The sequence below is a fragment of the Lygodium microphyllum genome, chromosome 1 (genome assembly GCF_053477565.2).
Source record: "Lygodium microphyllum isolate KBCC chromosome 1, Lygodium_microphyllum_v1.1.10, whole genome shotgun sequence".
Classification (NCBI taxonomy): domain Eukaryota; kingdom Viridiplantae; phylum Streptophyta; class Polypodiopsida; order Schizaeales; family Lygodiaceae; genus Lygodium; species Lygodium microphyllum.
In genome coordinates this window covers 100132756-100147607 of record NC_141135.1, presented here as the reverse complement: position 1 = coordinate 100147607, position 14852 = coordinate 100132756, and the positions used below count along the sequence as shown (strand labels likewise).

At 39.2% G+C, this 14852-nt stretch overlaps 1 protein-coding gene across 1 annotated transcript in view; it reads right to left on the bottom strand.

The window, feature by feature from the left end:
* LOC148041454 (vacuolar protein sorting-associated protein 60.2-like) overlaps positions 1–14455 on the bottom strand; it is a 70160-nt gene extending 55705 nt beyond the window's left edge. Inside the window, exon 1 of the mRNA XM_087679762.1 lies at positions 14266–14455. The gene's annotated coding sequence lies outside the window, so the exon portion shown is untranslated. The remainder of the gene's footprint in view (positions 1–14265) is intronic.
* Positions 14456–14852: the final 397 nt, after the last annotated feature.

Here is a 14852-nt window from a genome sequence, read left to right as displayed (position 1 = left end):
AAATTGATCACCTACTGATCTGAGAACTGATCACAAACTGCTGCAAATGTGACCCCAAACTGATTACAAACTCATTGCAAAAACTGACCAGCAATTAGTGCCAAAACTGATGCACAACTGATCCAAAAAGTGACCATAAACGGTTCTCAAGCTGATCAAAAACTGAGCTGAAACTTATCAGAATTTTTGTCTCAAAATTGAGGCAAAATTCATACTAAATTGATCATAAGCTGATGCAAAACTATATTTTCAATGCCCGGGTGAAACTCGTACTCATTTGCATACATCTCACAGTGACTAGTACACTAAGTAGTGATCTCATGGCAAACATATAGTCAACGCAGTACCTTAGATGCATGCTGAATACATCCGAGATCCACTACATACAAGAGTTGTCCATAACTGGAGAAGGGGAAGTTCTACCTCCCCCTTGAGCATCAGGTAATACTCCAGACCCTTGCTCTGTTGAACTTGACAGAGCCTGAATGGCTCTAACTGAAAGGCATCTAGGTAAAGCTACAACAACTGAGAATGGTCTGGCAAGTCATCCTCTTCCATCCATTTGGCATCCATGGGTGAATAATTCTGAAATTTCACCAAGTATCTCCTGGAAACTTTATCTTTGACCTTTCTTTTCTTAAGTGCCAAAATCTGCTCAAATACGAAAATCTCATCTAGCTCCTCAACCTCAAGCTGAATTTCAGCAGACATATCCTCTGGCACATTACCATGAAAAGGCCTCAACAAACTGGCATGAAAGGTATTGTGTATCCGCCAATGTGGAGGCAATTTCAGCCGATATGCCACATCGATGATCTTCTCCAACACCTGGAACGGCCCATAGTATCTCATACTCAACTTCGGATACAATCTTTCTCTTCCTTTCATCTTTTTCAGCCTTGCCTTTTCAAAACATAGCAATACATAATCACCCTCTGCAAACTGCAAAGCACGTCTGTGGCGATCAGCTGTCCTCTTTTGCTTTTTTTGCGATCTCTAAAGTGCATATTTTATCTTTGCATAGGCTACATCCAAGTTTTCCACATAACAATCAGCCTCAAAGATCTTATCCTTAGTTTGCAGAATAGGTGGTACCTTCTTGCCACCCTCAACCACTTTAAATGGAGCTTCGCCCGTATAACTATACACTGTGTTGTTGTAAGCAAACTCAACCAAGGGCAAATACTACTCCCATTGTGTCTTGTGGTCTAAAACATAGCACCTCAAAAGATCAAACACTATGGAATTTGCTTCCTCAGATTGACCATCTGTTTACGGATGGAAGGATGATGAGAATTTCAGTGTTGTACCCATATTCTCAAACAAGCCCTTCCAAAATAAACTGGTCATCCGGGGGTCTCGATCACTAATGATCGACTCTGGTATACCATGATACTTAAAGATGTGTTGCGAAAACAATCGTGCCATATGATCAGCCTTTATTTTCTTCCACACCAGAATGAAATGTACTTGTTTGCTAAACTTGCAAATGATAGTTTAAACTTCATATCCCATCATTCCCTGTAGGTGTCTTAGGAAGCTCAAAAATAAAGTCCATTGCAATGCTCTGCCAAGGCCTATCTGGTATAGACATGGGTTGCAATAAACTCGGCATCTTTTACCTATCATGCTTTACCTTCTGGCATACAATGAATGTCTTAACAAATTGTTCTACATCATGCCTCAAAGCTAGCCAATAAAAGAAATGCTCCACTGCCTTGACCGTGGCATCAATACCTCTGTGTCTTGCATACAGAGGAACATGACTTTCAGAGATAACTCTAGGCCTTAACTACTTTGTGACACATAGTCGTCCATGCATCATCAAAAATCCATCTCTTAGCACAAAGTGTTCATGCCTTTGGCCATTGCAAAGCTGATCATAAGCATTAGCAAAATCCGAATCAGCAACATATTGCTCTTTCATGGCATCCAACTCAGTGTGATAAACCATGCTGACGGCTGAAATTTGTGACTTACGTGATAGTGCATCAGCCACAACATTCTTTTTACCATCAATATGTATAATCTAAAAATGAAACATAGAGAGATATTTTGCCCATCTCATATGCTTCTCTGACAACTTTGTCTACATCAAAAAGTACCTCAAAGTTTGATGGTCTGTCTGCACTGTAAAATCAGCCCCGAACAAATAATGTTTCCACATAGATAGTGCATGAATTACAGCCAAGAGCTCTTTCTCATAGACCTGCAAATTCTTTTCTACACCGTGGAGAATTTGGCTCTCATAAGCCACAACTCGGCCATCTCGCATAAGAACAGCCCCCCAATGTTGCTACCACATGCATCACATTGAACTATGAATGACTTTCTTAAATCGGGCAACACAAGCACAGGATCTGAAATCGTCTTTTCCTTCAACTTTTCAAATGCTGAAATTTCCACTGATGTCCATCTAAATGGCATATACTTCTTTTGCAAGGCATGCAATAGAGATACGATTTCAGCAAACCCGCGTACATACTTCTTGTAGTAAGAACATAAACCCAAGAAGATGCAGATCTCATGCACATTCCTCAAGGTGGCCATGATCGTATTGCTTCAACATTTGCAAGGCCCATGCAAATACCATCAACCGATATAATATGCTCCAAAAAGTGGATTTCATGCAAGAAGAATTCACTTTTCTCGTCATTGATAACCAGCCTATGGTCACGCAGTTCATTGAACACAATATCCAAGTGTCTTCTATGCTCTGCCTCGTTCTTTGAATAAACAATCATGTCATCAAAGAAAGTGCCCACAAATCCTCTATGTGGCCTGAAGATACGATCCATAATCCGATTAAAAGTGGCAAGAGCATTTGTAAGTCCAAGAGGCATAACAGGAAACTCATACAATCCAAAAGATGTCCAGAAAGCTGTGTTAGGAACATCTTTTGGTCTAATGCGTATCTGATGATACCCACTTTTCAAATCTATACAGCTAAATATGGCTGCCCCTTGCAATCTATCCATAACATCATCGATCCGAGGAATTGAAAAGCGATTATTTATTGTGATCTTGTTCAAAGCACAATAATAAATGCACATACGCCATGAACCATCCTTTTTCTGCACCAAAAGCACTAGAGAACAAAAAGGAGATGAGCTGGGCTGAATCAACCCTTTTTCTAACAGCTCATTTACCTGACTCATAATCTCCTCCTACTGAGCTGCACTGACTCTGTAGGGTGGCTTATTAGGTGGGCTACTTCCAGGGATAATATCTATGCCATGATCTTCTGGCTTTTCAAGCGGTAACTGCCCTAGAAGTAACTGAGAGAAGCAATCAACATACATTTTCAGCAATGACATGCGATCCTTCTCTAACTTAGACATGTTTCCAACATTCTCACTATTATCTTTATCCTTAGTAAAAACCAAGTACGCTGAAAGATGATTTTTCATCACTTTGGAAATGGTGGCTGCAGATACAACAGGGACAAATTCACCTTTCAACTTTACATCAAGTGTGAGTACCTTTCCCTTATGCTGAATAGTGATCTTTTTTGCATAAGAATCAATCATTGCATGTATGTGGTGACACCATGGCATACCAAGCAATACATCACAACCCTCAAATGGAGCAATTAAGAACTCTTCGATGTCCACATATCCTTGTATATGCAATCGAAGTTTTCCAATGAGCGGTGTGACAGGCTCTGCATGGCCTTTACATGCCATTCCAACTTTCCCCATGGGTCCCATCTCATCCTCTCTGATGCCTAGACGGGCGGTCATGTCAACAAAGATGAAATTAACTCGTGCACCATTTTCAAAGAAAATCAATGCACCATTTTCAAAGAAATTAACTCGTGCACCATTTTCAAAGAAAATCAATGCATGCTAATCCCTAATTTTGCCCCATGCTCTACACAACTCGGTAGCATCATCATTGGGCTGATCACTAACAACATCGGGCACCAATCCCACTAATGTTTTGAACTTCTTTCCTTTAGAATCTCCCTGATTTTCTGATTTTCCAGCTTGCTACCTATTGGGACAGTCCCTTGCAATGTGACCCTCCTATTCACAAATAGAACATTTATTTGCAGCAATCAAATCCCTATATTGTACCAATGTTTTCAAGCCCTTTCTTTGTTGTTTTGGCCTCTTTTTAGGCTAATTTTCAGATCTACCCCTTTTCTCAACCTTAAACAACTTTTTATTCGGCTTCTCCCCACTCTCTAAGAAGCCCGAATCCTTCCCACGCAACAAAGCATCGGCTATAACAGCAATCTCTATAAGCTGAGACATGCTAGGCACGGTGGACCGTGGATTTAATGCAAAAATCCCCGATTCCTTTGGGTAGCCCACAAACATATTTTTCCACTTGCTCATGAAGGGGTACGGGGCGATAAGAAGTAATAGACAGCAATGCATCCCAAAACTTCTTATTATATTGCTCCAAATTTTTACATTCCTTAGCATCCAGCTTATTCCAAGTTGTCATGATGTTCCCCTCAAAGGTACTTGTCAACCAATTCGATGCAAACATTTGCTTGAATTGTACCCACGTTGACGGTGCTCTACCTTGCATCAAAAGAGTGGACCACCACTGTAATGCATTCCCTTTCAAGAAAGTGGCTGCCTTTCGAATCTTTGAGAACTCCGTGAAGTTCCCCCCTAAATAGGCTGCATCAAACTGCTGAATGAAAGTCAAAGCTTTCAGCCTATTTTGTACATTGTTGAAGGACCTAAACTTCACTCCTTTTCCACCCTCATCATAGTCTTTTGTTGCCCCTTTGGGTGTCAAGTTGTCATACATTGGCTGTTGCAAAAAGGGTGCATTTGCTGAATTTACATCAAAACCAACACCAAATGGAGCATTTGCATGACCAACATTCATTCCTTGAGCCCCATAAGCATTCGGGGATACACATGCACTACCAAACATGCTACTTTGTGCCCCACGCATCAAGCCAAAGCTGCCATACATAGGGTTTTGCATATCTCCAACCATACCCGAATACATTGGGCCTTGTACTCCATGCATTGGTTGCTGCATACCAGGGATTTGTGCCATACATTCCCTTAGCGGTCCTTGTCCAACCATAGCATGAAAAATCGTGCTTCCACCAAAATATCCTGGCTGCCCCATCATAGCATGCACGCCTGGCTGTCCAAAATCCATTGGATTGGCACTTCCGTGACAGCCTTGCATTTGCATTCCTTACCCCGTAGGTACCAACTATTCTATTTCATTAGCATCTTTGGGAGCTTCAAATGAAGGGTTTGGCATTATCTTCGGTGCATCTTGCTGTCCCGAAGGTGTAGAAAACATCTTTTTCTTCTTGCCTTTGCTGTCCTTCTTTAGAGCATTCAAAAATCAGGTAAATTAAGGATCCTTTGCCAATTCAGCATAGAGATTTGCTGCTGTACTCATCCGATTCTTGAACTGGTCATCAAATTCCTCTTCACTTTGCTAGTCATCAGCCTCCATATGCCCTGAAGACCGTGCATCTTGCCCAATAGCAACATTTTCAGCTTGCTGTCCATGGTCTGAACCTTGTCCAAGGTCAGGCATTGCATTTCCTTCATTCCCATGTGAATGTTCATATTGAGAGGCATCATCACTGCTTGAGTCCATCTCACTGTATGAAGACATATTGTTGTAATTTCTCAGCTGAGAGTAAAAATCAGCACTAGCACAAAGCTTTGGCTTGGAATTAGGTGCCTTGGGCCCACCAAATCAAGGGATTGAGTGGTATTCCGGCAATGGAACCATGAAACCAGCCTTCCTTCCGTAGTTGGGTGGTCAATCCATGATTACAACTTAATTACAGCAGCAAACAATTAGTGCAAATCTGAAAATACACATTTACCTACTAATCTTGGACAATGCACACCCGATTGGCCCCAAAATTGGCGCTCCTTTCGGTATTTCTTTAGCTTTATTGAAGAAGAAGTTGATTTACGATGGGATTCTCCCAATCCCTTTCGGTATTCCAACTCCCCTTGCTATAATGAATCACTAGCAAGTCTTTAATCTAATTCGCCCCTTGATTCGGACAATCAATTGGCCTTCACCCACTTTGATGGAGATGGAAAATGCCCCAAATTCAATTATTTGCTGGTCCCTCCACTTGAATAGGCTACAAACAACTTCAAGCCTGTTGAATTCAAGTCTTGGAGCTTCCCATTTCTAGCACGTTTCCCGAGGCTGCTATTAAACCCTAATTTTTGCTGCAAATTAGAGTTTATAGCAGAGAAATCTGAAATTTCTCAACCTCCAATGGTCCAAATGGTGAGATCTTCGGAGCAAAGCTGTGAAATGGTTGGGAGATGAGAGGGAAAGCTATAGAGAGAAAATTCAGAGTTTAGTCGTGAAGAATGACTGAAAATCAGTCAAATGCAATTACTGCCCTATCACAACAGCTTGTAGATGCAAAGAACTAAAGAAAATCAATCATTTACTACTATTGCCCTGTCTCAACAGCCTGTAGATGCTATCTCCTATTGTTGATTGGTCTTCTCCTGCCCTTGACAACCTCAGAAGGTCCTCCAATGGCTGCAAATCAGACCAGTAACCTCTCTTCCCTCTCTCTTGCAGGCTGAATTTATTAAACTGCCTCTCGGGCCTCTAAAGACGTTTTTTAATCTTGCATGGGCATTTTTGACAAGCGACAACCTTCCCAAATGGTTTTTTCAGCAGTTTTCATATTTAAATATTAATTTTCAGCCTTTAAATACTGAAAATTAATCTAATAATTATTTCGGTGCCCTGAAAAATAATCTGACTGGCCAATGATTAAATTGGCTAGACAACTTCCATTCCCGAGTGTCTCTGCGTCATCTTTGACCATTAGATTGGTATTAGGTATCATTAAACGCCACTTCTCTAGTGTCACCAACAACAGGCACTAGATTAATGACCTAGGCCAACAACTGGCACCAGATACTACCAAGTACCTGTGCAGCATAACTTATAACAACTTTTACCTTTGACATCTCGTGATTTCTTCGGGTCTCAGGCTCGTAAATTTACTTTAGCCCCAGTTGCACCTCACATGTGCAACATTTACTTAATCATGTGATTAAAAATTAATCCACATGTTAAGTGAGGTTTCAAAAATACATGTCCTCATGACATTTCCTCTCTTCTTGAAGTGGAGGAAGGCCAATTGATTGCCTGAATCAAGGGGCAAATTAGATTTAAGACTTGCTAGTGACTTTGAATAGCAAGGGGAGTTTGGATTGCGAAGGGGATTGGAAGAATCACATTGTAAATCAACTTCTACTTCAATAAAGCTAAAGAAATACCGAAAGGGGTGCCGGTTTTGGGGCCAACTGGGTGTCCATTATCCAAAGGTTAGTAGGTAAATTTGTATTTTCAGTTTTGCAATAAATGCTTGGTGTTGTAATTAAGTTGTAATCAGGGATTGTTGTTTTTGTGTTGTGGGATCCACCTCAAGTACAAAACACTCTCAGGGTTGTTGTCGACATCTTTGACCACCATGCTCAACTCACCCCTACCCAATCCTTGAGACACATAAGTTCAAGGCCTCTTCTATCATTCTTTATCTCTATACACCTTCATCTTCATTATGCATTCATCTAATTATTGTACATTTGTATTTTTGTGTTTTCCCTGGCATTTTCTTACATCTTATCAAAGTCAAGTGCTCTTCACTAACTCCTTAGCCTTGATTCAAGGTTTAGCATTCAAAAGCACATGAAAATACTCTCAAAGAGATGACTTAAGCAACTTCACCAAAAAATTCCCCCTTAAGAGTCTATTACCATAGATGCAATTTTCCCCTCATTCTAGGCTCTGAGAGATTGGCACTTTGACTCTCTGATCTAGATTGGAGGGGAGGATCTCTCTTCTAGATCACTGTATCTCTTATCTAGTGACAAATACCCAAAGTCTCAAGACAAAAACATTAGTGAAGACACTCAAAAAAAGTATGTCCTGTCCATCCATTATATCGAGCTCAATTTATTGATACTCCTTTGTTACCTTTGGCACACCAACCCCAATGAACAAATCTACAACCAAAGGGAGATGCACAACAATTGGTGCTTAGCTTTGGTGAGAATCCAGAGCTCCTAGTTGAAATGGCTCTTCCACTTCCATCAAATTTGGTACAAGGCACACATGGTTTACATTCTCCTAGTCTCTCTTTGTTCTCCAACTAGCATGCATGCTATGAGTATAAATTACCATGGAAGTTTCATCATTGGGGGATTCTAATATTTTAGGCACCAACCACATAGGTTCTATTCGGATCCCTCACCCAGGTGGTAAAGCCGTAACAATGGTGGGAGCCTAGTTTTTTCCATACGTTTCTATGCGTGAGAGTAAGTAAGTATGATTTGTTTCCTTTGGGTAGCGAGAGCCTCTCAATATACACAACCTTGGCAAACTTCTTGGCATCCATTATCCACTCACTCTACGATCGTTGAGACCATCTGCAAGGTGAGTCCCAAACCCGTCTGGAGCTCTAACAACAATTCTTGCTCACTTGGGGTGGCCATTGCTTGTTTTTCACAATGCAAGCAAGCAGCCTTAGGTAGCAATACAGCCCTCCATGGCTTCTTTCCCCCATACTCCCCAAACTACCTAGAGAGGCTTGTACACATGATTGGCTTTTAATTTCAAGACAGCTCCAAGTAGATTGTTAAGCACATGTAGTTCTTTGTAAAAATTTTCTAAGTAATATGATTAGCTACATTTTCTAAAGATGAAAAAAGTATCATTTTCTCAAGTGAATCATACATATCCCTAATTTATATTTTTTGAAAAAGCAAGAAAATATACATTTCTAGAGAGTTGCAAAAGCTTAAACTTAAAATTCAAACTTCACTATCCCTACATGAGAGAGACTTTTGAAAAATCGGAATATTTTAATCTCATAATAATTGAATATGTGAGCCCATTTCATACGATATAAAATCAATGATTTCCCATATCTAGTAATCAAGCATACGAGTATGATTCCAACTATGGGTGGGAGGGGGTTCCACTCCTAGACAAAGCACCCTTGGAAGCTCACATGCAAGGGTACCCACCCGGCACCCACTCTTAAACTAAGCAACCTTGGGAGCTCACATGTGAGGTTATTCATCTAACACTTGCTCTTACACTAAGCATGTATCAAGGCCCTAACATCATTCAAATAGCCAACAAAGTTGCACATACGTCAATTCCTAGTAGGCCATATTTTTTCCAAGAATTCTTCCTTGCATGGGTTGAACCACCGGAGTACACAAGGAACACCTCAATGCTACATGTAGTGCCCACCCAATCCTCTTCTCATGTTTTGCCACCCACTTATCCATCACCTCATTCCTTCCATTATATTGCTACAATGAAGAACGTGTAATGATAAGACTCATTTTAGCAGGTCAAATTACACGACATGGTTTCACCTTACATGGCATGTGTTGGATTTTCATAACCTATGGAATCTTGTTCAAGGCCAATACCCCCAACTTGACATGATGGTCTTCATATGAGGTTGTACGCTCCTAGAAGAACCATTGATCTTGCATCTGAGTGTTGGGCACATTTGACCGACCACTATACAACTCATGATCATACATGTATAGTGTCATACCAATCTTGATCATGAGCTCTAAGAGCTCAAAGTTATTGAAAGGGATGACTTAAAGGTCAAATTGGCTAAGTATCGTGAATTACTTGCTGAATTCAAAGTCACTAAAAGGGATGACTTAAAGGTCAAATTGGCTAAGTATTGTGAATTAGTTGCCACTTAAATAACTTCCGCTTTATACAGCAAACCATTTCCCTGTCCCTATTGCCCACCTTATATGAATTTGAGGGCCAACTGTTAGGTTTGCATGGTCGTTTGACCAAGTTCACAATAAGTCCCCTTTGCCATATCCAAAGGGGGCCCAAGATTCCACCCCTTACAAGGGGAAGCATGGGAATGGGAAGAAAAAATGTCAAAAAGACTGGTGAGGAATACAATAGTTTCCAAACAAGATTAGAATTAGGTTGATAGAGCATCCAAAAGAATAACAAGTTTACCGGTATCAGGCCATTTCAACGACGAAGGTCAAATATAACCCCCCCCCCGTCAAGGTAGAGTAGTAACAACCTATTAGAAACCATGGACTAAGGCTAGAGATAAAGAGAAGCTACAGAGGATAAAATAAGTAAACATGATAGCTTTATTGAATTGCTTGCAATTATCCATGAGCCAAATACATCATTTCATAGTTTTTCGAGTAGGTCTCTCTTTCTCAATTTGCTTATGGGATTTCACAATTGTGATTAGCATGTGTCTCTAGCACCATTTTTTTAAAAGGCCCCCTTGGTGCTAGCTTTCCCTCTAGATAGCTTCACCTAGAAAAAATGTAAAATATCTTCACAAAATAACTGTAAAGACTTTTAGCAATCAACATAAAAACAACAAGAATTTTAGCAATCAAACATAAATACAACTTCCTACCTTTGATTCTTGATAAGTGGAACAAACTCATCTAGGAAATTTATGAGCTCACATTCCCCCATATGCCATATACAACTTATCCTTCAACCGTCAATGAATTCATCAAAAGGCCCTCTATCATAGCCATTTGCACCTTGTTAAAGCCATATGCTCATGTTAGTTCTCACCACCTCTTCTACATTTGTTCATGGAACTTATCTTTTTCTTTTGATCATAATGCATTTTGGAAGTATGAGGCTTAGATAGACTTGGGAAAAGAAAATGCTTTGGCTTAGTGGCTTCATGGCATACATGGCATTTTGGAGTATTACAATTTTGTTGGGATAGCTCAATGGCTTGATAAGACATTACATGGTTCATTCTAGCATAAAATTTAGCATTGGATGTTATGCATAAAAAATATGGAGAGGTCTTATCAGGTTATTTCTCACGGTAGTGTCCAACTCCTTATAAAATGTGCTCAAATAGATACTTTAGAGAATGATATTCTTTCAATGTGACAAACACCTCAAAAGCTTGCATATAAGTAGCCCTTTATTCGTTTAAAATAATCAATTTTATCTTCTATGCAAGTGTGAACATAGCTCTCTTTTAAACCAATTTGCATTTGATTGGTTCACTAATAAGTGTAAGCTCAGCTCAAAATATCGAATTCAAAATAGTTCACTGTCAACTAGGTTTACAAGTCAATCTGTTTGATCAACTTCAATGTGAACATTTGTGTCAAACTAGTTTGTTTAAGAAAAGTATGAACAAGCCTTAAAGTTATTAAGGTTTAAACTTTAACACAAAAGATAAGGGGAGGGAGATTAATAAGAAAAAAGATAATGTCGTGTAGCAACCTTGGGTGCTAATTTTCTAGAGAATGGCAATATTTATTTGTAAGCAACGAATCAATTCGGAATACTCTTTGACTAATTTTATGCTTTGGATCCTTCAAACAAGCAACTAGAAATCTTGTCTTTTCTTCTCTATCTCTATCAACACTAAGCAAAACCCCAACTTCTTCACAAGAAGCCCCTCAACTTAAGCTCGGCCCATGCTTAAGCAAGCCCTTAATGGAGAAGAAAAGAAGTAAAGACACAAACATGATAGCTTTGCTTCATTGCTTGCATTGATCCATGAGCCAAATACATTGTTTTATAACTTTTTGAGTAGGTCTCTCTTCCTCACTTTGCTTATGGGATAGTAGAACTACATTTGGCATGTGTCGCTAGCACAATATTTTTAACATGACCATCACATCCCTCAAAATATATAAATGGTTGACATGGTCCATGGAGACCCTCATGTCATGGGACTACTAGACAACCATCACAATCCAAACCCTTCTTGATTTCAAAGGGGATGTCAAATTTGTCTACTAAACCATTGATGGACTTCAATCTTGCCCATCTTGTCTCCTTAAGAGACTCATGAGGATGAAAGCTTAGTCCACATTTATGAGATGACTCTCAACAAGTCTACTTTCACAAAGGCCAACCCCACTCTTCCACGTGGGCATACAGCCAAATGGATCATGAGAATAATAGAGCCACACATCACACATCTCTCTTTCAAGACCTCTTCATCTCACAAGAGCTTGCAATTAGAGGTGTAAAAAAGATCCAAGCCACTAGGATAATTAAGTTTCATACTGACCAAGGCACAAATCTTGCTAGGATAAAAAATATTTATTCTCTCTCCCAATTAGAGGTGAACCGAGAACCTTCTTTATATCTACTAGCTTTACCTTTAGGAAAGAGTTGTTTTTGTCACAATATAGTAGGGAAAAGGACTTGTATCTTTTTTTATTGATTTGCATAGTCAACCACTTATCAAATTTGTTTTCTTCATAATTTAAAAGATATCAAGAAAAGTGCATTAAAGCTGGCCACATTGATGAGCAGTTATAAGTTATAGTGGACCCACACAATGGGTTAGAAAAAAGTATACACTTCAACCCATATAACCCAATTGGACACCCGTGACCAAAATTCAAGCTTTTTAAGGTTTTACTTATATATAAAAAGGATTAATTCTTTGAAATGTGAACTAGATCCACTAGATAATCATAACAATTTCATACGATGTCATGATCATGAAAAGTTTATGAAATGTGCACATATATATCAAAATTTTAGAATGCACGTGTCTTCATGCATAGAAAACACATATGAGGATTCCAATATTGTTTTTGTAATATAGTCAACAAGAGCTTTTACATGATATCTATATCAAAGCGATTCCTAAATTTTAGAAGGTTTCTAAATTTTAGAAGCCCCAAATTGGCCTAAAAATACTGCTTCTAAAAAATATGAATGACATTTTGAAATAAATAAGTTTATAATCTGACAAAGCTTACTAAATTTGGTTTTTTCTATTCTTGACAATTCTCAATCCAAAAAGAATGCCATAAAGAAGAGACAAGTGTCAAGACACTTCATGGCATATGGGTCCCTCTTTGCAGTAGTTCTCCCCCTTCTCCTAAAAAAGAGCTCATCTCCCCTCATTAGTATATTGCCATAGAAAATGAGCTTGAAAGTATTGACCATAGTGGGACTAGAGACATTGATCCTCATCACACAAGAAGGTCATTGGGACAAAGAGGATATTCCATACTAAGCTAAAAGCAAATGGAACCTAAGACAAGTGGTGTAAGGCTTATGAAACCAACCTTCCTTCTCAAATAGGCTGGTAATACCTGATTAAGCACTTAATTACAAGAATCAATAAATGAGCATAAACTAAAATGCACACGTTACCTTAATAGTCTTAGACAGTAGATACCTTGTTAGCCCCAAAACTCACATCCCTTTCAGTATTTCTTTAACTTAAATTACTAATGGATTGAGTACAAGCTAAGATTCCATAATCTCCTTGGCTAATCCAAAAGCCCCTTGCTATACAAGCAATTAGCAAACAATTTGGGCTAATTGCCCCTTGATCTTTTTCTAAGACTCGCTCTAATGAGACCCCAATTAGCCAAGATTAAAGCATCTCAAAGATTTCACGTCTCTGTGACAATTCCCAACAAAAGCATAGTGTTGACTATAGAGAAACATTAGCTTTCATTGCGTCCCTCGCATCCTTTATATTCTTTTTGGCCCCGACATCTTGGTTGGCCAATTTATCAAATGAATGTCAAGATTCAAGAGTGCTTTTCTAAATAGTTATGTAGACGAGGAGATCTATCTCGCTCAACCATTGGGCTTTTCCATCCCAAGCCTAGAGATTAAAGTACTACATTAACGAAAAGCTCTTGGTGGGCTCAAGAAAGCTCCAAATCCGTGGTTCCATAGGGTTAATCTTTCCTCGAGAGGATAGTTTCCATTCCTCCCATTTCGATGTGAATATTTAAATTCATCCCTCTTTAGAGGGATTCTGCTATGTACTTCTATATGTGGATGATCTTTCGATCATTGGATCGTCGCTTCTACCATCTCATCTCTCAAGGCACAACTTAGCTCTACGTTTGAGATGACCAATCTTGATCTATTAAACAAATCAACACAGCAGAATAATTACAATGAAGAAGACAAGGGGCTCTAACTTCATGAAACAAAAGAGAGAGATGCATATAAAAGAGACAGAGACAGAGAAATACAGAGAGATAGAAAGAATGGAAGCAGTGCATGCATAAAGACAAGGCTGCCAGAGAGGGACAGACAGATCAATCCACAAGGAATGAATGGGACTGAGAACGCAACAAATCGAATGTAGGAAAAGGTCTTGGTGAAGAGCGCTGGCGTTGCCCCCAAACCATCACAGTCTGAAGCAATATAAGAACAAGAACAGGACACGGAAAGAATTGACAGCAAGAACAACAGCAAATCATGGATAATGCCCCCTAATTATATTACCGGAAACTTGGAATGATGGTCTTGCGATCCTCTCCTTTACGCTCCTCTGCGTGCTGGTTTGCGGACGATCAAGAGCAGCGACGCCTGCAGAGGGGACAAGGAAGCTACTGTTTGTTGGTTAGAAAAGGTCGGGATTGTTGTGTATTACAGAGCGTAAATTTGCGTGGATCAGGAGCATCAATTTGACTAACTCGTACCTGTGACGTCCCCTGCCCCGCCCCGACCCACAACACCCAAAAATAAATTAATTAATTAATTAATCCATCAATCTTGCATTAAGTTCGAAGGTTTCCCAATATTGCACAGCATTTGGAGGTCTTTTGCATCATTGTTCATGAGAAACATTTTCAATGGCAGGCCTTTATATATATGTGTATGTATGTATGTATGTATAATTCTTATAATTAAATATCTTATGCATTTAAAGGGTTTTTAAAGCTTCTTCTTTAAATCTTAAAAGTTTTGTTAAACTTTTGGCAATTCATTTAACATCAAACTTTAGTTTTTCATGGTTTCTTCAAAAGAGTTTGGGTGATATTTTTCCTTGGTATATATATTTTATAAGTGAAAGTATTTTAAAAATTGAA